We start from the raw sequence: 25701 nt of genomic DNA, 5'->3' as shown, positions 1-25701 counted from the left end.
TCCATGTGTACCGGTACCCTGAGCACTTCTGGTTACAAACCAGCACATGGCACCAGGTCCTATTCCAAAGGGTCTTCAGTATGGTCCCTCTGACTACAGCAAGCCTGGCCTCCAATACGTACTCAACCTCAGGGATACCCAGCCCTAAGAGAGAAAAGAGTAATTTCAGCTCTCCAAAAAGGGTTCTTCCTGCTTGGAACTTAATTTACCTGGTTCTCTGTGCTTCCAGCTACCTCTGGTATGTTTTTAACATCACTTCTTTAATTTGTCCATTTTTAGTGGATTTTTGGCTGCACAAGATGAGTGGCTTGCTACCATCTATTAAACATGATCAGGAATCAGGACCCAACTTGCTGATTTTCAGTCTGCACAATGTTTTTATGAGGTCTGTAGCATTTTCTCATGGGTTATGTAACCTGCCAAAGTATGAATAATAAAACGTAGTGAAACCAGGAGAGAAAGATAAGCTATCTAGATCCCCAACCAGCAGTGGTAATGACCGCCACAATCTATGGTCTCCAATGTTAAGAATAGCCTTCTCTTTCAGGGAAAAGGAATGGAATCCTGGTGTCTAAGAATCAAAAGACAGTATCAGCTTTAAAGGGCTCTTTTGTGATCTATCTGCTTTAAATCAAATGTATAAAGAATTTGCTTTAAATTTAAGGCACATCTTACCAAAATTCTAGTGTAGAAAATTAAATTAGTTTTTCCTATTCCTCAAGACTCAAAGCACAAATTTCATGCACTCAATAGGGGTTCCTGTTTATTTTTTTCAATAAACACAAGGAACCATTCAATTGTTGGCATTTTCCTGTCACAGAAGATTATTATCAAGTGGGACTACCCCCTGTCAATAATACAAGCAGTTCTCAGAAAGCTTGTCATTTCAGCTTTAAAATGTAAGCAACAACTGAAACTCCGCTTAGAAGATCAAAATTATCACTAGATGATATGGGAAAATCCATATTGTGTTAGTATTTTGTAAAAGCCCAGACACAGGCTGTTAGGCAGTGTCTGGCTCCTGGCTGCTACAGACAAGTGACAGCTAAAGTGGAGTGGAAGCCACAGGTTCTCAAAGGCCTGGGATTCACTCTGCAGGCCTTTGACTAATAGAAATGTATTCATAATCCCTTCTGTGGTTTCCTCCACTCCCTGCACTGCCAGAGAGGGAGTTCAGATAGTAATAGACCCAGAATTAGCTCTGATTTACGGGTTAGAGGGCTAGGGATAAAAGACACACACACACACACACACACACACACACACACACACACACAGTCAAGAGCATATGCTTGTCTGCAGATACGTGTAGAGGCCAGAGGTCAACCTCAGGTGTCCTTCAGGCACCATCTGCCTTGTTTTGTCTTTGCCTCCCCAGTGCTAGATTACAACTATGTGTCACTATGTCGGTTTTGTTGTTGTTATTTCTGCTGCTGTTGCTGTTGTTTTTGCTTGTACCTGGTTCAAATTCAGGTCCTTGTGCTTGTACAGCAAACTCTTACCATCTGAGCTATTTCCCCAAGATTGGTAGTTAGTATATAGGAGGAAAATACTACAGGTAAACCAAGCAAACTCTAGTGATGGTCAGCAGATTTCTAACATGAAATCAGGGAAAGAAAGGGAATCTGCATGGTCTCAGCGCAGAATATGCAATGTTCCCATTGCCTTGTCCTATTTCCCAGCCAGCTAGAGGAGGCGGTGACTTCCATGCACTGACAACTGCTGACAGACTTCCCAGTTCATCCTGAATTTTATCACTGTTTAAATTTTGATGACTCAATTACGCTATCACCCAACAGTGTTAAAATGCCACTACCCTGTATCAAGAAGCTCTCAACAGCAATGTCCACTCTAACAATTAACTTAACTGGTGCTTTTAGGCAACATGCTTACCATTGAAAGGTGTTCCCTGTATGTAATTGCTAATCTCAAAAAATCCTGCATGTGTTTATGCACGATGTTTTTATTTTAGAGATCAAAAAGCCTAGTGTGATTGGGTAATTTTTCAGGAAGTAAATGATGGAGTAGAGAGGCACGTAACATTACAACCCAAAGCCTGGAACTCTTCCACAAAATCACTCTTCTAGCTACACCACACTGGCCCCTCCACAGACTAGTTCCAAACTGCAGACACATCAATCTATTGCTTATATTTCATACTTTATTCTTTCTGGTGTGTCTTCCCACATGTATCTTCTCCTCCTAATGCTGCTGAGGTTCTTGACTGTAAAAATCAATTTTTGTCAGCTAAGAATGTGTTGAGACTCCACCTTCTCCGAGAAACCTCCCCTGGGTTTCTCTTCCTACCCCAGTTGTCCATGGCCATCTTCTCTTCCAGGTTTGTAAGGAGTGTCTGTACCAGGTCTTCATTCACTCAGTGACTGCTTTATTCACTTCAGAGAAAACACAAAAATGACTATAAGTAATGTCATAGAACATACATAAAAATAAACTATATTTTGTTAATGATAGATGTTTGAAATAATACGATAAAACTCATTCATTTGTGACAAGCAAAAAATTAAATATACATTTTCAATGAATATTTCAATACATATTTATATGATAGATTTATATTAATACAAACATTTTATATATTAATACATAAACTATATATTACCTGAAATTTTGAGCACATATTGTATTCCAGGCACAGTACTAAACTGCATGTTCTAATTTATTTAGTCTTCACAGCAACTTTGTAAAGGAAGTGCCTTTTCACTTATGAAATAAGCATAGAGATTCATACATGTTCCAAAAGTCACATGACTGGGCTGGAGAAATGGCTCAGTGGTTAAGAACACTGGCTGCTCTTCCAGTGGACCTCGGTTTCCCAACACCCACATGGTGGCTCACAACCAGTTTCAGGATATCTGATGCCCTCGTCTGGCCTCTGTAAGGCACCAATGCACACATGGTACACAGATTTGCATGGAGGCAGAATGCCATTACACCCAGATTGGAAGTTAGGCAAACCAACTCAAGAACCTGTACTTTTAAAACCACTGCTCTGGCCCAGTATGAGGAGATGAACTGGCCTCTCAGAAATTTTCACAGTGAAAACTGTAATGGAGTCCTGAAGAATGACCATCAGGGCCAGGAAAATGAGGGTACAACTGACATTGTGGTATACAGTAGGTGCTAAATAATGCCAGCTATAATATAAATATATACTTTAAATGTATACGGAAATGTATATTTAAATGTTTTGGTTATCTATAAAGAAATGAGCCTTATTGTATTGCATCAATAGTAAAACAGTTTATTTTTGTATACCTGTTATGTGCCTCTGTGTGTAGTCATTTTTGTGTTTCCAATGTCTAAAGAGAATGAAGGTGTATTCAATGAAGGAATGAAGACACAGCCCAGAGAATCCATACACCACCCAATCCAGGCTCCTTCAGCAACTGTAGAGTTTAAAAGATGTGAATTCCATGTGTGACCCATGACCAATGATTGGTAGTCCTAGATGTAGGTAATCACAGCCCTCTTATCTGACTTACTGAGAAACCCAAGCCTAACAGCATTTCTTTGCAACAGGGATGGATTTTAGACATTTGCAAGAACCCCTCCAGGAAGCCCTCTCTCTGTTCTCCTGGTTGTGAAAGAGGGAGCAGACAGCTCTGCTTGCTGCTGGCAGCTTACTGAGCCACGGTGAGGACCAGCAACTGCACAAAGGCTGCTGCCTAAGTCCAAGCTCCTCCATTCTCACTGGTGCTCCATTTTGCACCTGCTCTTCATCACAGTCTTCAGTCACAGGAAGTTTCAATGACTGTTACAGTGCATTCTACCCATGGCAATGAGCTCCTCATTGGCCATCTGACCACTGGTGTAGCATCAGAACCCATCCTGAGGAACTGCTTGCCAGGACACTTTCTGGTACCAAATTCTATCACCTTCAGTTTCCCCTGAAAGCAGAGCCCTTGAGTGTGGAATGTAGGATGCAAGGGTAGGGATACTCTCAAGGATGAAAATAGGGGAAGAAGAAAAGCCAATATAAGGGCTTATTATCGTACTAGTCACTCCTGTTGACAACTGAACATTAGCTTTGCAGGAGAATTCTAAGGAAATGTATAAAATATGACACAGAAACACTGCCCAAGGGTTCAAAGAATGAATCCCTATATGTCAGCTTTCATCTTGCTTTGGTCAAAGCTTGTGCTGTATACTGTTAACTTTTTGTTTATGCTGGTTGCCTTATGCACAAATGCCCCGATGATCAATGGTGGGTTTTTCTAAGAGTCCCTCATCTAGTATGAGAAAAGCCCTAGACAGAAAGGAGGAAATACTCTGTGTAGCTGAGGTGAGGTGCAGAGATCCTTGCACACAGTTGGTACTTGCACCACTATTAAAGTAGACTGAGAGGATCTGAGGCAGCTGTTCACACAGCACTACCAGATGTCAGAGGGAAATAAGGATCCATAAGCTCAAATCCATCATTCATTGCAACCTTCTCGCTACTAAATCATCTCTCTCTCTCTCTCTCTCTCTCTCTCTCTCTCTCTCTCTCTCTCTCTCTCTTTCTCTCTCTTCTCTCTCTCTCTCTCTCCTTCTCTCTCTCTCTGTGTGTGTGTGTGTGTGTGTGTGTGTGTGTGTGTGTGTGTGTGTGTGTGTGTAATAGATAAATGATGACAGGGCTGAGGATGTAGCTCAATTGTAGAGTACTTGCTTATTCTGAGGAAGGCCTTGGCTTCAATTCCAAGCACCACCAGAGACAGAGGTGTGAGGGAGAAAGTGGGAAAGGAAAAGAAAGAGCAGATGGATCATGTGACATAAGAGGTAACAGGAAGGCTATCAAAGATATAGGGATTATCTCTCATTGGTTATGGACCCTTAATTTTATCACACCATTCTTGCTCAAGAATAGCATATAAAGAAATGAAACATGCATGTAATTGACCCAAACACATGTAAATAAAGGGCAGATTTTGAAATTAAAAAAAAGAATAGCATATAAAGATTGCATTGTTTTTCGGTTGCTTTCAGTCTCTTAAAATACAGTGCCTTGCTAAGAGTGGACCCTGAGAGAGGCAGTTGTAAGGCTACACAGATTTACAAGCATGAAATTTGTCCTGTTTAGCACATTTTGGATGTGATTTCAGAATACTTTTACTTAAGATAAGATTTCACTCTGGGCTGAATGGTGGTGGTGCACACCTTTAATCCCAGCATCCCTGCACTCAGGAGACAGAGGCAGGCAGGTCTCTGTGAGTTTGAGGCCAGCCTGGTTCACAAAGGGAGTTCCAGAATAGCAAAGGCTGTTAAGCAGAGAAACCCTGTCTTAAAAAAAAAAAAAAAGATTTCCCTCTGGGATTCATTAATGTCAGCTCCTTCGAAGAAAGCTATATAGAAGACAGCTTAACTATGAATTAGACTAGAGTCGTGATCAAACAGAAGCTGATTTAACTAAGTTTAAACCTCCCACATTAACCATTTCATAATTCATAGTTGCAAATAGTTATAGTTCACTGCAAAAGATCATTTTCTTTTCCTGGGGGAGTTGCTCAATTCGTGGGTTTAGGAATGGAAAGTGTCTGCTGTGTGAATGCCCCATGGCTCCAAAGCCAGGTGTCTGGTACTTGGTTTGCCTTCACTTCTTGGAATGGTGGAATAATAGGAAAAAGGATGATCAGTTAAGGATCATTGGGTGACCCTTTTGGAGACAAGTTCTTCCTTTAAATGCAAGAGTCTGTGAAAGTGTGAACTCTACTACACTGTTTGTTTGTTTGTTTGTTTGCAAGGTAAAAGTTTTCATAGTGACATTTTCATACAAACATGTTCTTATTTCCCCCCTATTCACCACTCCCCTCTTCTCTATCCCCCTAAGTAGTTCCTCTTGTGCTTTCATGTCATATATATTTCCCTGCTCTCTCTTGTTCCCCTCTTTTTAGACTTCTTTCTTCCTTCTCATGGTCCCCTTTCTACCTCCCTATCATACAAACATGCAGACATACATATATACACATACATACATGTGCATACTCTGCAAATGAGAGGAAACCACGTGATTTTGTCTGTTTTTATTCTGGCTTACTTCACTTACCATGATTTTTGTCTTTTTTTATTATGGCTTATTTCACTTAACACACTTATCTCTGGGTCCATCCATTTTCCACAAAGGAAATTCCAACAACCTACGTTCTGACCACATCTCTACTGTTAGCTATGGTTGCTCTAAGAATGAAGGAATTCAACAGAATGTGGGTCAACCTGGGTAACAAGGATGGGTCACTTTAACAAGTGTTCTCTCTCCCCATAGGGTGTCCGCACCACACCCCTCCAGAGACTCTTGTGTTGCATCACTTAAAACAGAAACTGAGGAAGGGAGACCAAACTAACAAAGACAAGACCATTAATCAACACCTAGAATTACAATCATCCCAAACTCAGATTCCTAGACAGCAGCATGAAAATACAATCAATGACAGCCAGGACAATATGTCTCTACCAGAACCCAGCAACCCTATTGCCACGGACCCTGAGAAACACAACACAGATGAATCACTAGATAAGGATTCCAAAATAACTATTACAAATACGTTCAAAGAACTTAAAGAGGATATGAATGCAACTGTTAACGAAGAATATGAAAACACAAAGAAAGGGTGGAAGGAAATGAAGAAAATAGTTCAAGACATAAAAGTGGAAGTAGAATCTCTAAAGAACACCCAAACAGAAGTAAAATTGTGAATGAAAACTTTAGGAAGTCAAACAAAAACATCAGAGGTAAGCCTCAACAATAGAGCACAAGACAGGGGAAAGAGAATACCAGGCAATGGATACAAGATAGAAGAAATAGGTACTCAGTCAAAGAAAATATTTAATCCTAAAAAGTCCAGGAACAAACATCCAGGAAATCTGGGCACTTAAACTACAAATTATAGGAATAGAGGAAGAAGAAAGCAAAGTCAAAAGAGAAGAAAGCATTTCAACAAAACCATAGAAGAAATTTTCCCAACCTAAAAAAAGGAGGTACAGGACACATACAGAACACCAAACAGACTGGAACATGTTAGAAATTAGCCACAACACATCATAATCAAAACAATAAATGTACAAAACTACACATACAGAGCAAAGACAGAATATTAAAAGCTGCAAGGGAAAAGGACCAAGTAACAGATAAGGACAAACCCATTAGAATAACAACTGGCTGAAAAACTATAATCAGAATATACTTTTTGGAAAAATACATTTTCAATAAAAAATAAATAAAAACTCTGCTGAGGGCAGTGGGGAAAGAGCCTATCTAAGGGAAGATATCCCAAGCAAGACCAATCAGAAAGGAGAGGGCATCAGGAAGTGTGAAATATCCTGGAAGCCAATAAAAAGTTCAGCCAGAGCACAGTGGGAGCTTTGAGTTCTGGCTTCCCCAATAGACATACAAACACACACACTTACATACTCTCTCTCTCTCTCTCTCTCTCTCTCTCTCTCTCTCTCTCTCTCTCTCTCACACACACACACACACACTCACACACTCACACACACTCTCACACACTCACATACACACACTCTCACACACACAAACAGACTCACACACACACACAAACACACTCACATACACACACACAAACACACGCACACACTCACACACTCACACACTCACACACACACTCTCACACACTCACATACACACACTCTCACATACACAAACAGACTCACACACACACAAACACACTCACATACACACACACACAAACACACGCACACACACACACACACCCTTCTTAAGTAAAGATGCCCACTTCTTTTGTGTTGAAGTTTGTTCAATATTTACTTTTCTAAAATGGTCTTCAGCTAGCTGGGATGGCATGTCTATAATCTCACCACTTTTGGAGGCTGAGACAAAAGGTTCAGAGTTCAAAGACAACATGAGTTATATGTCACCCCCCCTCTTTCAAAATAACCAATAACATAAAAGTGTTCTGTTAAAAACTATATTTCTTCTTTGTTGACTTTGTTTTTTAGTTCACACATAAAACAAGAAGTTTCATTGTGGTATTTTCCATGCATAATTTGTTTCAGTTGCCCTTCATTCCTGACTCTCCCTCACAACCCCTGACCCCCTTATAACCTTTCACCCCAGATGTCCCTTTCTAACTTCATGTTGCATGTATCCTATTCTCTTCCTTTCTTTCTTAACACTTCGTTTCCCTTGTTGTGGCATCCTTGTTGTTTATTTTTTTATTTTATGTGCATGGATGTTTTGTCTGCATGTATGTCTGTGAGGGCCTCAGATCCCCCTGGAACTTGAGTTATAGGCAGTTGTGAGTGACCAGGTGGATTCTGGGAAATCAAACTCAGGTCCTTCAATGAAGAGCAAATGCTACTAACTACTGAACCATCTCTCTAGCTCCCTGCAATCTCCTCTTTAATTTTATGACCTATACCCACACACATATCCACATATGTACATATATGTAACAATTAAAAGCCTAGGATCTACACATGATAGAGAACATGGCATTTGTCTTTCTGAGTCTGGATTACATCACTTAATATCATAATTTCCGGATCCACCTATTTTTCTGCAAATTTCATAATCTTATTCATTTATGGCTGGATAAAATTCCCCTCTTTATATGCTCCATGTTTTCTGCATCTAGGCTGGCACTATTTCCTTGCTATTGTGCACAGTGCAGTAGTGAACACAAATGTGCGGGTGTCTCTGTGGTAGGAAAAGTCCCTTGGGTGTATGCCAAGACTGTTATAGCTAGGTCATGTAATAATTCTATCTTTAATTTTTGAGAAACTCTCACACGGAGTTCCAGTTTATACTACCAATAGTGAATAAAGCTTCCCTTCCCCATATCCCAGGGCCATTTGCTGTCATTTGCTTCATTGATGGTAGCCATTCTAACTGGGTAAGATGGAATCTCAAAGTAGTTTTGATTTGCATTTCCCTAATGGAACAGCTTAAAATATTTATTGGCCATTTGTGTTTCTTCTCTTGAGAACTGTCTGTTGGATATTAACCCCTGTCTGGAGTACAGCTGACTAAAATTTTCTGTCCTTCTCTAGACCAGCAGTTCTCAACTTGTGTATTATGACCCCTTTTTAGGTCTCAGTATCAGATATCCTGCATACTGGATAATTATGTTATGATTCATAACAGTAGCAATATTACAGTTATGAACTAACAAGAAAATAATTTTATGGTTGGGGGGTCATCACAGCATAAAGAACTATCTTAAAGGGTCACAGCATTATGAAGTTTGAGAACTATTGCTCTAGTCTATCTGTTCACTCTGTTGATAGTTTCTTTTGCCATGAAGAAGTGAAAAGCTGTGTTCCTAAGGCAAATTTTCAGATGAATGACATTCACCTTCTCTGATAGTTCATCTTCACTGCCAACTTGACTGAATTTAGAATCACCATAGAAACACACCTCTGGGTGTGTCTGTAAGGGTTTGTTGAGAAAGAATTAACTGAGAAAGGAAACCCAGACCTGAATAAGGGCATCATTGCTCCATGAACTCAATTAAAAAAATAATAAGTGAGCTGGGAATCAGCACTCATGCCTCTCGGCTTCCTGACCAACTGCCTCATTCTCCTGTACAACAACTTCCTAGATGTAATGGGTTATAACTTCAAACTGCAAACCAAAACAAACCCTTCTTCATATTGCTCTGGTCAGGTATTTTGTCACATCAATTAGAAGCTAGCACCCCTATAAGTCATTGTGGTGGTTTGAAAGAACCCCCAAAGTGTGTAGCTCTATTAGGAAGTATGACCTTGTTGGAGGAAATATGTCACATGGGGGCAGGCTTTGAGGTCTCTTTTGCTCAAGCTTCCCTCAGTATGATACTCAGTATACTTCCTTCTGATCAAGATGTAGCCAGTACCATGTCTGCTTGAATGTTGCCATGCTCCCTCTAGGATGATGATAGACTAAACCTCTGAAACTGTAAGCTGTCGCCTCAATTAAATGTTTTCCTTTGCTATGTGGTGGTGGCACCAGTCTTTAATCCAAGTACTCAGAAGGCAGGGTCAAGCAGATCTATGAGTTCAAGGCCAGACTGATCTACAGAGTGGGTCCAAGGACAGCTAGGGCTACACAGAGAAACTCTGTCTCAAATAAATAAATAAATGTTTTTCTTGACCACAGAGTTGTGTGGTGATCATGGTGTCTCTTCACATAAATAGAAACACCAACTAAGACAGTCATAAAGTCAGATATTTTGGCAAAAATCCCACACATTAACCTTGTTAAAGTACATGTAGACTAGGATTTCTTGAGCAGTCCCCATTGGCTTGGCTTCCTGGGACACTGGCAAGCAATGCCTTTGCTCTACAAAGACTCATAACTATGAGATTCTGTATGGTTTAAAAAATACAGCTTTTGAGACAAAAATGAAACTAATAACAATTTTGGTACATCCTGTCAATCCAGGTATCTGCATCAGTGCATTCTTGATCTTTATTTTCCATCCATACTTTCCTGGTTCTGTGTCCACATCTGTCACCTCTACTCAGGACACCTTCTTTGGCTTAGTCTTCACCTCTCTAAATTCTTGTCATCATTTAAAATTTAGCTAATATTGCCCTTCGTTACCCCTCAATGGCATAAGGTATTGCTGAAGACACCATGCACTTCAGAAACAGGGTCCAGAGACCCCTGAGCTGGAACTGGCCTAAATTTTCCCTCCATGGAGACTAGCTTTAATAATACCAGGAGATGCCATGCAAGCTTCCAAAGGAGTTAAGTGACCAACAGTCCTACCCAGCTATATCACCTATGAACTACATCAGTGACCAGCATAGCAGAATAACCCTAAGAGTGCACTAGTGGCATACAGACCTTAGCAGTAACCAACAGCTCTCTAATTAGACTTACAAGTCACACAACAAAAGGGAAACCATACCCTGTACTGGAAACCTAGCTAACTCCTCAGTGCCAGTGAAGTCAACTACACCACTTCTATAATCCCTAACAATAATTTGTAGGCATTTGTTATTATAACCACAAACAATTGGTGATTCACTCCTCATCAAGAAAACTCTTTACAACAGAAACCATTAAATAATAATAATTAATAAACAATAAAAATGCAGAGTTGTGAAGCCCAGTCCCAGTGGATACATCTACAATATACTCCTGTACCTAAGGCTCAGGGAACATTGTGGAAGAGGAGATGAAAAGGTTGTAAGAAAAAGAGAATCCAGGATTTGCCATGAGATTGTGTCTTAATAATGTCAGAAACCACACCCATGAAGTCTCACTCAACATGACTGCCCAGACATAATCAGAACACGGTTGACACCAAACAGGACAGGGAAAATCCCACGAGGCCTCAACTCAATAAAAAAAAAAAAAAAAAAAAAAAAAAAAAAAACTATAGGCACCTGAGAAAAGCTGGGCATGGGAGAAGTGGTCCTCCCCAGGAAGAACACACCAATCTGTTGTCCCATGCCAAACAGTCAGCTCTGAAAATATATAAGCAAGTAACATTACACAGACTGAACAGGTTATATTTAGGAATATATATGTATTACATACATGCATGCATGCATGAAAAAAAGAGGCCATGGATTTAAAGGAGAGTGGGAAAGGTTTCAAAGGAAGAAAGGGAAGGGAGAAATGCAATTAAATTATAATCTCAAAAATAAAAAAAAATAAAACATCCTTCAGGTATTTGTACCATTATTTCCATAACTGCTTTAATAAAATCTGACACTAACAAAAGTAAATAAAAATATTGGCAGCAAAAAAAATTTGTAGCTAAATTGTCATCATGTAGGAAGCCACCTTAGATGGAAAACATGAGTCCCCTCTGATCGTCAGAATATTCTGTATACCACGTACATAAGATACACCATAGCAGCCGGGCGTTGGTGGCGCATGCCTTTAATCCCAGCACTCGGGAGGCAGAGGCAGGCGGATCTCTGTGAGTTCGAGGCCAGCCTGGTCTCCAGAGTGAGTGCCAGGACAGGCTCCAAAGCTACACAGAGAAACCCTGTCTCGAAAAATCAAAAACAAACAAACAAAAAAAGATACACCATAACACCAGTTTTTACTGTTATTGTAAATTACTTACAAAAGCAATGTCCTATTTATCTCTGTATCTTTGTAACCTCAACACAGGTGACAGATACATACAAATTTTGCAGGACCACAATAATTTTAGAGACTCAGAGATAATCAGCACTTTAGTTAGTTAGTTAGTTAGTTGGGGTACACATGCCACAGCACACATGTGGTGACCAGAGAACAAGTCGTGGGAGTTGGTTCTCCCCTTCCACCATGTAGGTCTCAGGAACAGAACTCAGGTCATTGGGTTTTGCAATAAGTGCCTTATCTTGCCAGCCACTATTTTACATGCTCAGCTAATATGAAGCCACCACGTAGAAACCAGCCATTCGCCCATGTGCAGCTTATGTCTTTGTAGTTTATGAACAGGATACTACCTGCTCATGAATTGCTAACACTTCATGAATTGTTAGCAAACTTACTAGATCATTAAGCTCATCTTGTGGAAATTTTGGAAGGTCGTGGCTTTTAACTTTTTTGGATTTATTTATTTATATAAAGGGCATCCCTGCCATGTCACAAATGTAGAGGTCAGATGACAACTCCTAGGAAGCAGTTCTCTCCTTCCACCTTCTGAGTTTCAGGGATCAGACTTAAGTTGTCAGGTTTGACAGCAAGTGCCTTTACCTACTGAGCTATCTCAACTGCCTAAACATTTGCTTTTATAACAGCCAGTTCATCGACTATGGCATATGTGCCACTCTGGTATGGTATCTTGCTAGAGGGGAAGGATTACATGTATGGTAGCAAGAAATCTATGGGACTTCTCTGGGCTTTCTATTCAGTTTTGCTATGAAGTCAAAACTGTTTAAAAGGAACAGTCATTACTTGGTATGCCACCCCAACAGCCAATCTAAGAAGTAACATTTAATATTCTTTACATTGTATACTAACCCAAAAGCTAATCTAAGAAGTAATATTTGTTTAATTTCTTTTACATTCATTTTTAAGTGAACATGTATGGGAAGGAACCTGCATACCACAGCAAGCATATGGAGGTTATAGGCCAACTTGTAGCAGTTGGTTCTTTCCTTTCACTATGGGTGTCCCAGGGATCAAACTCAGGTCTTCGGGTTTAGAGGCAAGCACCTTTACCTGCTGAGCCAACTCACTATCCTGTAATATTTGTGAAAGAAAGTTTTACTTAAATCTTCTGCACCTTCCAATTTTATTAGAACAGATACATGTTCCTTATGTGTATGGGAGACATAAAATACACTGAGATTTACCAGCCCTCCCCCACTATGAAAGAGGAGGAAAACTCAGAGAGACTCCTGTGGGCTTCTTCCAACCTGGAGCTTCCAAGTCAGAAACTGTTGGCTAAGTGACACACTTCTAGCACAAACTGAATTTGTTCTGCAGTGAAACTCTGCAACAGTAAAAGGACTGTGACACTTGCTGACTTGGGTTACTCTCCTAGTTCCCTGGCCATTCTAACCCAAAGCATAATGATATGTGTTATTTGGTGATCCTGTCATGCATAATTCAATGCTTATTGACTTACAAGGGACTGACATTCTCCAAGTGTTTGCAACACAGCCATTAATCTTTTATGCTCTTTCTGTTCATATGTGAGGACAGCTCAGACCCAACATCCCATCAGAAGGTCAAGAGTACGAAGGCTACCGGCAGGTGTGGGATCTCTGTGGAAACAGCCTCAGGACCTCATTTCCTCTACATTAGGCATCACACACTCTCAGACAGGGATGAGAAACCAAGATGTGTAACTAGCCAGGAAGCATGTTTCCATGGCGATCTCATACTCCTGTGCCTGCCTTTCTTCTCTCAGCCAGGGTGTTGAGTCAATTCGGTCTCTGCAGGCTTTGCCCATCTGCAATGCAGCTGGGGCTTCAGCTGATTCATGAGCTGCTAATAAGCCTAGAAAATTAACCCAAAAGCCAGATAATAATGTTTGCAGTAATTATCTTGTGACTGTTTGGCATACATATTTTTTTTTAATTCAAAGACAAAAAGATCCGGGACCATGAAAGTCCATGTCTCACTGGCAGTAGCAGCAAAACAGTGGAAATCACTTTAATGTTCAACAAGAGGGGAGTTTTGAAGTAAATCATGATGCATAGCTGCATGTGATGAGATCCCCTACAGCGGTTAAATCACTTTTTAGTGGTACATGGGAAAACACAGCCTCCAAACAGAGTGGACAGAATAACTCCAATCTGGGAATGAAGATGTGAGTTACATGCTCCAAGAGGCTAATTTCACACAATTCCTCCAAAGTCCAAAGCAGAGCATTTCCGTGTGGCCTCTGTACTGCCCTTCCAATGGTCAGACAGGCTCACAAACGTTCAGAGTGTTTGAAGAGGGGCACTGGCCACACAAAGTCATCCAGATGGACTAGTGGTGTCTCAGAGAACAGATGGCCAATGAGAGAACTGGTCCATGTGCCAGAGACCCACTGGCTGATCTCAGTGGGTGTTTCTAGAGCACATTAGGGAGGGAACTGCCGGCTTTGTTCTGTGGCACTAGAAATTCACAGAAGGCCAGTGGTCACTGGGTCCTTCCTGACCCAGCTCCCTCCAGGCCAGCAACCGATGCTCATTGGAGTGAGACCTCAGTAGCAGCTTTGCACTGTCCCCCTTGCTGGGCCCCGTGATCCCTCTCAGAGCCACTAGCCTATCCCTTTGCACAGGTTCTATATCCCATTGTTCCCTAGCCAAAGGATCTTCTTTTTTATTGGAGGCTAGAGATCTTAATTCACCGGTTGAGATCATTTGTGGCTCTTGCAGAGGACCTGGGTTCAATTCCCAACACCCACATGGTGGCTCAATTATGTGTTTCTGTGTGTGTGTCCCTGTGTGGATTTGTGCACACTGGGTTCTGATGCCCATGTGCAGAAGAGAGTGTCAGATACCTTGTAGCTAGAGTTACAGGCATTTGTAAGTCACCTGGTGTGGGTGCTGGGGACTGAACTCAGGTACTCTGAAAGAGCAATATGTAGTCTTCTTTGGTTGGCTGTTATGTTTTGTTTTTGAGATAGGGCCTCTCTATGTGGTCCTGACTGTCCTGAAATTCAATATATAGGTCGGCTGGGCTTGAACTCCAAGTTCCTCCAGCCTCTGCCTTCCAAGTGCCGAGATTAAAGGTGTGTGACACCACACCTGACAATATGTACTCTTAACCACTAAGCCAACTCTCCAGCCCTGTTTGGGGCTTCTTTGTCTTCTCTCGGAGGAAAAGCCTTGGCCCTTTTCCAATTCTTCCTGTTTAGCACAATGAGTTTATTCACTGAGCTCATTGAGATGGGGATTTTCAAAATATCCACATCCAAAGCATGACCTTGAAGGCACTGTGGTTCTGTTTCAAAGGGCAGCATGGGGCATTTGTAAAGCAATAGATGGGGTAGAGACATGGTACTGGGCAGAGGGCAAGGGACTACAATGGGGAAAGTACTTAGAGTAGTTAGACATGCCTCCTGCCACATTAATATTTGTGGACGATAAGTATTTGAGAGATATACATCATTAACAATCATTACCACTTTTGTTTCTGTGCTGAGGAGTGGCTGATTCTTTAGACATATTTTTTAAGTTTTCTGCAATAAACATATATTGCAATAGAAATGCATTCTAGCCTGGTGGTGGTGCACACCTTTAATCCCAGCACTCAGGAGGCAGAGGCAAGTAAACCTGTGAGTTCTGGGACATCTTGGTCAACAAAGTGAGTTCCAAGACAGCCATGGCTATTACACAGAGAAACCAAGAAAGAACAAAGAAAGAAAGAAAGAAAGAAAGAGAGAGAGGGAGGGAGGGAGGGAGGGAGGGAGGGAGGGAGGGAGGGAGAAAGAAAGGAAGGAAGGAAGAAAGAAAGAAAGAAAGAAAGAAAGAAAGAAAGAAAGAAAGAAAGAAGGAAGGGAGAGAGAGAGAGAAACAGAGAGAGAGAGAGAAATCCATTCTAAATCAGTATTAGTTCCCAATGACAGTTTATAACACACAAAAAAAAGAAATCACATATAGGCAAAACAGAACATTTCTTTTAGTCCAAGCAAGCACTAATCAACCTAATCATCAATTCCTGTAGCTTTGAACATATTGTCACTGTTTCATCTAACTACTAGATAATGTAATCAGGTTGCAGCTAAAATAAAGTTCATGATGAAGGGCTAGCAAGGTGGCTCAGCAGGTAGAGGAACCTGCTTCCAAGACGAAAAACCTGAGTTCAATCCCCAGGATCCACTTGGCAAAAGAGAACCAACTCCAAATGACCTCCATGATTATTTCTTGGCATATGTGCAAGTGCACACACTCATGCATTTATGAACACACACACACACACACACACACACACACACACACACACACACGACACACGACAGACAGACAGACAGACAGACAGACAGACAGACAGACAGACAAATAACAAAATGTAAATGGTGAAAGGGTATGATGACACATGCTTTTAATCTCAAGCATTTGGTAGGTAGAGGCAGACAGAACTCTATGAGGTCAAAGCCAGTTTGGTCACCATATCAAGTTCCAGGACAACAAAAGCTTCATAGTGAAACCCTGTCTCAAAAAAAGTAGGTAAAAATAATAAAACATGAAAATCAAGTATACACTGAATAAAACATAAGCATGTGAAAACATTAGAATTGTATGCAAATAGCTGGATGTGCTATGTTAAACACATTCATAATGCAATCACACAGTACTCATAGTATCAAGAAGGAAGCAGTAGTCATTAAAAGCATGGCTGAGATTGTAGGTCCCTGTTAGAGCATTTGTCTAGCATACACAAGGCTTTGATTTCCCTCCCCAGGCCCACCACACACACACACACACACACACACACACCTACACCTATAATGCTAAAATGAGCTATTGAAAGAAATAAAATAACTTCCATATCAATAAAGCCCTCCAGTTATTCAAGGGGCTCATTTAATTCTAAAACTGTTGCCCTGCTATCACCAAGTGTGATTCAAATTAAGTAAGAATTATTAGCCTGATCTAAAGAATGAGCACAAGCAGACAGAATAGATACTGGGTGATGCTAGTCTCGGTGAACTTGGGCCTACAGGAACTTTCTAGAAACCAGCCTGTTAGAATGGACTGTAGTTGTACTTTCTCGTCCAGACTGCCAGCCTGCAAATAATGACACAGAAACTTCTTAATTATGAAAGCTTAGCCGTTAGCTTTGGTTTGTCCTATTAACTCCTATAGCTTAAATTGACCTGCTTTTGTTACCCTATGTTCTGCTGCATGGCTCGGTTACCTCTACTCTGTACTACATATCCAACCTCTTCAGTGTCTCCCTGGCATCTCCTGCAGGGATTCCTCCTCCTCTTCCTTTCTCTCCCTGGAAAACTTTCCCATTCTCTCCTGCCTCGTTATTATTATTACACCAATTGCAGCAACACATCTTCACACAGTGTACAAATATCCCACCACAATGGACCAGTTGGATGGTGCTTACCCAGCACATGTTAAATATTATCAGACCCCAGAATTCCAGGGATGAAAAGCACAGAGCAGAGGGAATCTGAGTCATCCCACAGCTGCAAGCTCTGGGAGTCCAGTTCAAGAAGCTGCCTGGCAAAGTGAGAGCCCAAACTCAGTTCTAACTGCCCCTCTTGATGGAGTCATGAAACTTTTGTTCAGAGAGAAGGAAAAAGAAGCAGAGAAAGTGAGTAATTTGTACCCATAAATTGGGAGAACACACCTGGATACTCAGCACATGCAGGCAGGAGTAGCACACAGAAGGATTAGGATATACTAAGGACATACACTTTTCTATTTGAAGTTTTTAAAGACACACATTATGATAAGTGTAAGGTGAGGTGGTTCAGCAGGTAAAGGTGCTTGCTTCCATGATGATAAGAGTTCAGTTCCTGGGACCAACCATGGTAGAAGAAGAGAACTGACCCCACAAGTTGTCCTGTGACCTCCACATATGCACAGTGGCACTTTACATGTATACATATTCATGTCCACAAACACACACACACAGAAACACACTAAATATTTTTTGTTTGTACCTATCAAAGACTATATTTTATTAATTCTTTCATAGATTAATACAAAGTATTTTGATCATTTTAGTCCCACTCCTCCACAAAATGTAATTTTTAAAGATTATTTTAAATGCTGAACTATACAAAGGAAAAAAATCAATACTCCACTCCCTCAATCTACCTACAAAAAGTAACTGCTATCAACCATTACCAACAATTTAAAAGCTATGCTTCCAGCAACTTTCTGGTGCATAGATAAGTAATTCTTACATAAAACTCTGCATCTCTTGTTTAGTAGTATAAGGAGTCATTTTTTATGTCAGCATGCACAAGTTGCCTTCTTTGTCTTAACACTGAGCAGAATTTATGCAGTGCACATTCTCCCTTGAAGTTCCATGTAAGAAAATAAAAGCCAGCACAATGGGGAAATCCAGGCATTTTGTAAATGGCATAGGGAAATGTGAATAGTCATTTCAAACACCCAAAATTAGAACCATCCTTCAAAACATATACAGGAACAAAGTCCAAGTAGATCTAGATTTAAGCATAAAAGATTAGATCATGCAAAAGAAAAGATGAGCAATGTGTATGGGAATGTGTCTCTCCACTATGACACAGAATCCCAAAGCCAAAAAGCCAGCATGGGCAAGTTTGAACACACAAATGTTTTACCATCAGGAGAGGGAAAAGGCAAAAGGAAAGAAGGAAAGAGAACCCAGAGGTTAAAAACACACCTTGACTTTGTTGAACAAGTCTAGCCTAGCACAAATTTCTTTATATTATTGTAAATGATATGCGGCCTTATCATGATAGTGAAGTGTGCAGCATTCCTTCCCAGGAATGACAGGTATTCTCTCCCCAACTGTGCCCAACATAGAATAAAATTAGATTAGAAAAGATTTCTCACACTTAAGTACATTTTAAATTTTATTTACTTGTCTGTGTGTCTGTCCTGAAGTAAGAGGACAACTTGCAAGAGTTAATTCTCTCCTTCTGTTGCATGAAATCACCAATGTATCATTTTCAAGCATCACTTGCTTTTCTGGCTTGTGGCTATATCACTCTGCCCCCCCATTGCCTTCTCCCCAGGTCTTTGACTCCTTTTGCCTGTCACACAGCATACATACCTACCTATCTCATACCCCTTGATTAAGCTCATCTGTAAAACTTTGCTTACAAGGTAACACTTACGGGTCCAGAAATTAGGGCCCAGTGTTTTGTGGGGACCATGCTTCTTCCCCCTACATGGAAGAGTGAGGGTCACTGCTGTATATATGTGAAAAACAGCCCTGTGACTTCTTTTTATTATTGAAGTCACAAGTTGAAAGAAGAAAGGTTTAATGATTCAGTCAATAGTACTTTGTGAGTCACGATGTTCATGTAAGTAGGGTTATTGGGAAAATATTGATGGAGTGTCAGATAATTTATAGCAGGAAAGAGCTGTGTGACACAAATTCAGGTGGCCCTTGAATATCAAACCACAAAATTCTTTTTCAGAAACAAAAAAATGGGCCTTGAATGAGATGCCTACTACTCTTGATTGGACATTAATGGAAGTGTTGAAAACACTAAATAATGGTGGACTATAGCCCCCTGCACATGTTCCTTTAGCTTGTCTGTGGATAGATAGGTCATAGGAACAACACTCTTTGTGGTTTGGCGTGGGTATACTCTTGATTTTGAAACAAGAGATAACACCCCATAAACAATCACAACGATTATGTTAATTAATAATAAGAATGTAAGGATTACAGCCAGTGTTCAGTGGTAGAGAATTTCTGTCACATGAGTTCAATATCCAGTCCAACAAAAAATTAAAACATTATAGCAAATTTTGAAGTAAAGGGTTCTATGAAAAAGAAATAAAAGGTGAAATTGAAGCAACTATCTTTTCATAATGTCATTTTTGCCTTAATTTATAAACATCAATTTCTTGAATAATATAAACCAGAGTTTGGGCTATACATTAGCAACAATGTATCTCTATGATGAGCACTCAGGACAGGATACCAGGATGTCTTTAGAACGATGAACCGTAGGGCAGAGTTTGATCTCTGGGTATTTGATTACCAATAGCTAATGTTTGTCTTCACCAGGTAGAAAAAGAACAAGAAAAAAAACAGTATTTTCCAGAAAACCCAGATGGACTCCCAACACTTCCATAGTGTCTCACAACCATCTGTAACTCCAGTTCTAGAAGGTCTGAGGCTATCTTCTGGCCTCTGAGGACACCAGGCACTCATGGGGTGCACAGATTTACCTGCAGACAGAACTCCCATACACATAAAATAAAATGTTTCTAATTTAAAAAATAAATACAATAGCTGGGCATGGTGATGCATGCCTTTAATCCTAATACGTGGGAGGCAGAGACAGGAGGACGTCTATGAGTTTGAGGCCAACCTGATCTACAGAGTGAGTTCCAGGATAACCAGAGCTGCATTGTGCAACCCTGTCTCAAAATAAATAAACAAACAAATAAATAAATAAATAAATACAATTTTTTTAAAAACCTCAATAGTTTTAGTCACTATGAAAAAAATTGTGATAGATCATCCACAGAGCTGAGGGGAAATGAGTCAAGAGTTTATTGAAATCCACTTTTCAGTTTTTCATTGCCCTGTCTCCTTTAGGAAGTCATGTTTCTGAACTATTTGTACAAAAATCAATTAGCTAGCAAACTCCATTGTCCTGAGTTAGGGAAATTTGCATTCTGATTTTACATGAAAACTATTCACTATTCATGTTTGCAGATTGTCACTAATTGCAGCATTTACTGAAATTTTTTTTGGCATCAGACCCCACTAGGGATGTTAAAAATACATTTGACAACAGCCTCATGAAGTTGAATGTTCACACCACTATGACACAGTGATTCTGGGTCTAGATTTGGAGCATGAAGAAATGCTCGTGTGTACATGTGTCCTAGAAAAAAAAACATCAACAAGAATATCTATGCAACGTGACTACCAGCCTGAACACCCATCAACATTGGAACTGATTAGTTACTTAGAGTGTGGCCATCAACACATTCTATTTTGTGAATGTGTTCACCAGGGAAAATGATCCCAACCTAGGTATATCTACATTGATGAACCTCAAAATTGTGATGAACCTCTGAGCAAGAGGAGCTAATCACAAGGACTGGATAGGTGGCTCAGTGGTTAATAGCATTTGTTGTTCTTGCAGGGTACTGGGTTTCAGTTCCAAGTACCCACCTGAACATTCATAACTATTTGCAACTCAAGTTCCAGGGGATCCAATGCCTTTGCCTTTACCTGAGCTCTTCAGGTATCACGAATATACATACATACAGATATTCAGGCAAAGAACTCATACACATAAAATAAATAAATTTTAAAAAGCAAGTCAGAAAAATAAGTATTATTTCACTTATGTAAAATAAAAATAACACATTTTTCTAATTTTACTACATTTATCTATTGTTTATGTGTGTCCTCATTTGCTCTTGATTGCTGTGATAAATACCAGGAGCAAAAGAAAAAAGCAGTTTGAGGAGGAAAGGACTTATTTCGTTTTAAATTTTACAGTCTATACCCAAAGGAAGCTAAGGCAGGCACTCAAGGTAGAAACCTGGAAGCAGACACTGAAGCAGAAGCCATGGAAGAGTGCTATTTACTGGCTTGATTCCATGACTTGCTCAAATACTTTCCTTATATAGCCCAGGCCCACCTGCCCGGAGATGGTACTGCCCACTGTGGGCTGGACCCTCCCATATCAATTAGCAGTCAAGAAAATGCCCTCACAGACATGCCCATGCACCAGTCTGATGGAGGCAATTCCTCAGAGAATTCTTCCCAGATAGCACTAGCTTGAGTCAAGGTGGTAAAGAATAACCAGCACAGTGTGTGTGTGTGTGTGTGTGTGTGTGTGTGTGTGTGTGTGTGTCCATGTGTGTGTGTTCATGTGTGTGTGTCCATGTGTGTCCATGTTTCTGTGTGCATGTCTGTTTGTGTTTCTCTGTGTATATGGCATGGTGAACATGTAGAGATGGTCAGGGTACAGCCCATGGGAATTGGTTCTCTCCTTCCACTATGTGGGACCCATCTCACTATCTCGAGAACACATCTCTTAGTAGAACATGTGCCAGTGATGTCAGATGCGCAGCTGTGGAAGTAAGTAAAGAAGAGAGAGGAGACCACTGCAGATAGGTTCACAGTGCACTACCAGTGCACTACCAGTGGTCTAGTTCTTAACCCAGATGTTAGTTATATAATTATTTGGTTTGGAATTAATTCTAAGCAGGTAGGTTTAAGTTTCTATATCCCTCTGACTACATTATACACATACTAACCTGCAATATGCTTTGAAACACCAACCCACTTCTGTGAATTTTGTCAATAACACAGACAAATTATATGAGAACATCATCTAAAGTAAAAGGGGCAGGTAGCAGATTTTACCTGGAGCATAGTCACCAACAAAGTCCTTCTGGGACAGGTACAATATTCAGAATGTAAAAAATGCAGATCAAATCATTCTGAGGTGAAATTAATAAAAATTATCACAATTTTCCTAAGGCTAGAAACCAATGATTTGATATAATAAATATCAGTGAGCTGGACATGGTGACACATACCTTTAAACCCAGCATTCAGGAGACAGAGGCAGAAGGACCTCAGTGAGTTTGAGGACATCATGATCTATGTAGTGAGTTCTGGGACAGCAGGGCTAAACAGAGACACCCTACCTCAAAATAATAATAATAGTAATAATAATAAGTGGTTCCAGTGAAGCAATTGATTAATGCCCAGCATTTTTATATAATCGAGGATAATGGGTAATCTGACAGCACAAACTGAGCCACACTGATGGAACAGGAACAGGGACTTTTCCATCAGACATGTTTGTTTAAGTCCCAGCTCAATCCCTCTGCAGCTGTGTTGTCTGTAAACATGCACTTCATCTAAATATTTCTCAGTTTGCTAATCTGCAGAACAAGAATAATTACAGTACTTACTCCAAAGAGTTATGATGAGGAGTAAATAAGGCCATGTGTGAAAAGCCCTTTGTGGAAGTGAAGAACACTCTGAACATTGTCATTTACTATAGCTAGGATGCTTATTGGTTCTGCCTGATACACACAATGCTTCATTCTTTTTCCCTAACAACTACACCTGCCTGCTTTTGGAGCAACATTCCTCTCCTTCCAATGAGGTGACTCGAGAGGATACTGTGCTAATCACAGAGTCTTCCCAGTCAAGCTGGAACGATCGGCCCATAGTTGCATGTGCAAACCAACAACTACAATCCTTCTTCTGGATGTTTCTAGAAGTTCTTGGAAGATTCTCTTTATTTCTTTATTTTTTAAGTTTATGTGTATAGTTATTTTATATGCTTGTATGTCTGTGTGCCACATGTGTGCCTCGTACTCAAGGAGGCCAGAAAAAATAATCAGATTCCCTAGTACTGGAGTCAGAGACAGTTATGAATCATCATGCTAGTGCTTGGAATTGAACCCTGGTTCTCTGGAAGACCAACAAGTACTCTTAACCAATGAGCCATGTCTCCAACTCTGGGAGATTTGCTTTACATTACCAGATGGACACTCTCAGCTCCCAATCATCATGGCTCCAGCCTCATAATAAACACCAACCTGGAAGAGGGTGATGAAAACTCAAAGAAAGACAAACCTGACAATGCCAGCCAGCCATCACCACAACCTCCTCTGAGTCTCTCTTACAGCATGGCCATTCCCCTTTATACTTATCAGTTGGAGTTGGACTACAGTATCCTAGTCAGCTGCTCCACATCAGTGGAGCAGCTGGCATGTGCTTGATGAGGAACTGCTGCTTAGGGGCTGAGCATTTTTAATAACCATGTAATGGCAAGCGATTTTTAAGAGAAAGAATCAACCTTCCATGAAAGCTTCTTGGGAAATGATGGCCTATTTTTTTCTCTCCTTTTGATTCTACTAACTCTAGGGATTGGGTGCCCTCTGTTCTTCAATCCCGTGAGAACAGACCCTTATTTAGTATCCTAAAATTTAATATCATAAAATCTTAATACCTTAAAATTTAACATCTTAAAATCTAAAACTAGCATTGCTTCATTTTTTATTTATCCAAAGTAATTTGTTCAAAAATTTTATTGTGAGTGTTACATTTTCAAAGAAAAATCATGCTCACCGGCAAGGCACTAAGAGAATTCAAAGGGTGACATTACTTTGGTAAAATCACTATGTTCTTGAGTCTATTGTGCAAAGAGGTAATTCACATAAGACAGAAAGAACATTGCAGTTTCTCAATGATGACTTCACACTAACACAGTTTACAGAGAGTAGCAAGTAATTTAGAATGCCAGCATATTAATTTACAATGACAGACACATCTACCACACCAACCAAAAGACATGCTTGTGCAATGCATAAATAATCAGAACACTGGTATAAATGGTGTATTGGTGAGTATCAAAGAAAAGGGATCCCTGTATATATGGTTCAAATATTTAACAGAGTTGCAATTGGAGTTCGGCTTTGACAGATAGTAGGAAAGCCAAATATATTAGGGAGCAAAAACCTCCTTGATGCAGATTAAAGGAGTACTGTGATATTTTTCTTTCCTCCTTAAATACTTATTTTAGTGTGTGTGTGTGTGTGTGTGTGTGTGTGTGTGTGTGTGTGTGTGTGTGTGCGCGCGCGCACGTGCCACATATATGGAGCTCACAGGAGAGCACTGGATTCCCTGGAGCCACCCATTGTGAGTATTGAGAAATGGACTCAGGTCCTCGAGAACAACAACAAGCAGTCTTAACCACTGAGCCATCTCCCCAGCCCCTAGTACTATGATTTATCTATGTTTCTCATGTTGTCATGCCTCTGAAGGCATGACTATATCACAATAGTGAAACATATTATTTATACATACATGCATAAATATACACATGTGTAAATATAGCAGGCATACAGCAAATACACAGAGAAGAAAGTATCACTATTCAATCTCAATAAAGAATGTCTTCTGAAAGTATTGAAGCTGGGCAATTGCTAATAATACGAAAAGATAGTATTTATGCACCTGTATTCATAATGCTGTGTGTGTCCTATAGACAGCACTGCCTGTGGAAATGAATGAAAATTCCTACACATGTTTCTGATAAAACATTAAACCAGTTGAAAATGTTTGATTGCAGATTGGCTTCAAGCTGTGCCTCTGTGCCCTCAACAATATGAATCATGGTCGTCTGCCCTTCTCTTGAAGTCTATCATTTTCTTTCTCTTCTTAACACAATCATCCAGGAGTTTATTAGATGTGTATACCTTGAAAGGAAGTAACAAAGTCAATGGCTCAGGGCATAAGTTATGGGGATAGAACACATGAATTGATATCCCACCACTGTTATCGGTCACCTTATTTCTGTGTCTTAGTTTCCTGTTCTGTAATATGTACATTAGAGCATAAACACATACATTTGTATACGTATGTATATGTGTATGTATGTATATTAGGAAACTATATACAGATTTATAGCTATATCACATGTATGTACTATTGTGTTAATACATACAGATCAGCATTTAGTCCAGGGCCTGGCATGTGCGAAGTGCTTCTATAAATGTTGACAATTGTTTTTAAAATTGCAATCCATTTAATAGTCCCACCTCCTTGAAGCTGCACCCTAATAATCTTAATGATGAATGGTGACATTGGTAATAACCTATTAAAAAATACCTATA

Source organism: Cricetulus griseus, chromosome 3 (assembly GCF_003668045.3).
Source record: "Cricetulus griseus strain 17A/GY chromosome 3, alternate assembly CriGri-PICRH-1.0, whole genome shotgun sequence".
Lineage (NCBI taxonomy): Eukaryota > Metazoa > Chordata > Mammalia > Rodentia > Cricetidae > Cricetulus > Cricetulus griseus.
Note: the sequence above shows the minus strand (reverse complement) of the source record.